This window comes from Mustela lutreola, chromosome 13 (assembly GCF_030435805.1).
Source record: "Mustela lutreola isolate mMusLut2 chromosome 13, mMusLut2.pri, whole genome shotgun sequence".
In the NCBI taxonomy this organism is placed as follows: domain Eukaryota; kingdom Metazoa; phylum Chordata; class Mammalia; order Carnivora; family Mustelidae; genus Mustela; species Mustela lutreola.
The window spans coordinates 23,528,701-23,532,159 of record NC_081302.1 but is presented as its reverse complement, the minus strand read 5'-3'; the positions used below and the strand labels follow the sequence as shown (position 1 = coordinate 23,532,159).

Sequence of the window (3,459 nt, the reverse complement as noted above, 5' to 3'; positions counted from 1 at the left end):
CAGAATGGCACTGTGATTATGACATCTTTACAATGGTAATTTCACAAATTTTTTTTCAGTAAGCCTTATTATATTCTCTCCTTGGTTATCTAACCCTGGGTTGGTAGATGGGAAATACAGTTGCCTGGAGGTTTTCAATCTGAAAAAACATGCGTGACTTCTAATTGCAGAAATCAGTTATGTCAATTATCTACTATTATTATTAGTCTATCACCAACCTTAGAGCACATAATGGAGTAAAAACTCTTTGGTGATATACTGTTTAGTACTTTGTTTTTGGCTACTAAAGGAATGGAAAAAATCCTAAAACTCTTCCTGTTTGTAAGGACTTATATGCAACGTAAAATTGTAAGTTGAATAGATAAACTAGTTTATGAAATAGTAAGCTTTAATTAAAGCTGCATAAAAAGTAATGTTACAGCCAAGATACAAAAATTTGTCTTTCAAGATTAAATTATTAAGTTGTTTTATAAACCTTTACATGATTTATACAATGCTAATTAAAGTATAATCAATGAAGTAATGTCATCAAAATATGACCAATGTTTTCAATTCAAAAACAACTTACTGAAGTTCTATTTCATAGAATGGTATAAGTAAATTTTCTGTAGTACTCACATAGTGTATGCACATTAGGATTTAATGAGAAACATTTACATGGGATTTAAATGTTGCATTTATTAAAATCAGATTTACACTCTGAATCAATTTGGACTGCAGCTCTTATCTATATTTCTCTAAAAAATCTTTAATAAGAGAATTATTTTTTGATCTTTTAGGGAATCTGTTTACATTCATTTATATAAAACACTGCATTCTTTGCAAAGATATAATTATTACTGATCTACTATGCTTGAGGGGAAGGAGTTTATGTTAAGCTAGCAGACATGAGATTCAAGAACATTAAGCCAAAACTTCAAAAGTGAAAAAAAAAAAAGCAAATAACAATGGCTACGGAGTAAAAAATAAAGCATCTAATCATTTACTAGTTACTAGTACAAGTGTTACTTGTACAAGTGTTACTAGTTACTAGTACAAGTGTTACTAGTATTACTAGTAGAGTTTGTTTCCTTTTTCTTTGTTTTTGTCCACCAAAATATTAGTTATGATTACCTAGTATTTATTCAAAAACACCCTCCCAGATTCAGTAAATGTTGCCATTATTATTTCCTTCCAAGATATTCATAAGCTTTCCTAAAAAAGCTTGTTAAATTATATCCATCTTTTATAAAAAAAAAAAAAAAAAAAAAGCGGGTGTTGGCTTTTAGTTGTGATCACTTCTCATATAGATTGCTATTTTTCAACTCCTTTAAAATATTTAATCTGAGAAAGATCAAAATTCCAAACAACATGTAGATTTAATTAAATTTAAAAAAATTACATCTGAGATTTTAGATTTTCCATGTAATTTGGAATGGAATCTTTCTGTTCTGTATGTGTACTAATTAGCTAAGGAAAAGAGGAATTAGAAACATCATTTCCTAAAGCGTGTCCCACAGATCAATCATCTGAGAAAAATGTTACACTTCATCATCTTCTGTGAGTCACAGTCACTTTAGAACAAGAAAACGTTTTAGAAAATATTAACATTTTAACTCTGAATTTTTCAAAGTTTTTCATCATGAATAAATTTCCATGACATAATTTAAACATCTTAGGCGGGCGCCTGGGTGGCTCAGTGGGTTAAGCCGCTGCCTTCGGCTCAGGTCATGATCTCAGGGTCCTGGGATCGAGTCCCGCATCGGGCTCTCTGCTCAGCGGGGAGCCTGCTTCCTCCTCTCTCTCTCTGCCTGCCTCTCTGCCTACTTGTGATCTCTGTCTGTCAAATAAATAAATAAAATCTTTAAAAAAAAAAAAATAAAAAAAATAAACATCTTAGGCATGGTTGTTCCCATGAAATACTACTTTGTGGCCATGTCAAAAAAATGCATAGAAATATCAGTGATAACATCTAGATAGAGGTTAATTAATATCTAACCACTTGACTATATGAGAGAGAAAAAATAATTGTCAAAAAATAAAATGACTTGGTTAAGCTGAGAAGCAGAATCAGGAAAAAAGATTTTGATTCTTGTCCCCACTCCAGTGCCAGAGGAGAAAAGTGGGTATTATATACTGGCTTAAAAAGATACTGAAAATCACTCTATGTATTTTGCATTCATTTAATCAATTGTTAATTTGTACATGTTTGTTATTAGTGAGTACTTACTCAGACATGATCCTTATGCATTCTGAACTTGTCGAAAATGCTTTTAGACAACAAAAAAGTAAAAAAAAAAGTAATTTAATAAAATAGTGAATAATGAAGATAACTTGATACAGGCTTTTAAAAATCTTTGATTACTTAGAATAAACATGATGGCATCCTTATATTAAGCATTCAATAAATGTTGACTGAGTCGCTACATGGATTTTGACCCCATGCTACCTTAATACTTTATCATTTACTCAATAATATATACCTCAATAACCCACAAATTCTTAAAATAAGGCTGATAGCTTCCAAGTCTGACTTCGTTTGGATTCTTGCTCTTATCTGGGGAGATAACTTTCTGAAATTTAATTTTATGTTTTTTAATATAGGGATAATGATCTCTCCCCTACAGTTTGTAATGAAGCTTAAATGAAGTAATGTATATGAAACACTTGGCTTATGCTCCAGAAATGGTGTCTATTATCATAATAATGAAATTTCAGAACTAAAATACTTTTACTACAATCTAATTCAGTCCCTCCATTTTATAGTCGTAGAAACTATCTTAAAAAGCCAGTGGTGTGTGTGCATGCACCCTCTCCCTCCTCCCTGGTCGCCGCCTCCTTCTTCTGAGGCTCCTGGTGGGGCCCTGTGCTTCTTCATGCGAACCTGGTAATCTCTTTTGTGAAGTGGCAGCTGAGAAGACTTCAGCGCTCACCATGGTCGACGAAAAGACCAAGGAAGGAGTCAAAACTGAGAACAATGATCGTATTAATTTGAAGCTTGAGGCGCAGGATGGTTCTGTGGTGCACTTGAAGATCAAGAGGCATACACACTTAGTAAATGAAAGCCTATTGTGAGTGTTAGGGTTTGTCAATGAGGCAGATCAGATTCGGATTTGTTGGGCAGCCAGTCAATGAAACAGACACACCTGCCCGGTTGGAAATGGAGCGTGGAGATACAGTTGATGTGTTCCAGCAGCAGACAGGAGATGTCTACTAAAAAGGGAACATGCTACTTGACTCCAGAACTTGGTTCCTCCAGATGGAGAAGATATTCTTTTTTTTTTTAATATAATTTTTTATTTTTTATAAACATATATTTTTATCCCCAGGGGTACAGGTCTGTGAATCACCAGGTTTACACACTTCAAAAAAACAATAGAACAAATCAACGAAAGTAGGAGCTGGAGAAGATATTCTTAATTAGAAAGTCGCAATTTGGTTCTACCACATCCTGACTACTACAGTATAATTTTCTCTATT

General features: G+C 33.1%; 1 pseudogene; it reads left to right on the top strand.

The window, feature by feature from the left end:
• The first annotated feature begins 2,913 nt into the window (after window positions 1–2,913).
• LOC131814030 (small ubiquitin-related modifier 2-like) lies at window positions 2,914–3,196 on the top strand (annotated as a pseudogene).
• The last annotated feature ends 263 nt before the right edge of the window (window positions 3,197–3,459 follow it).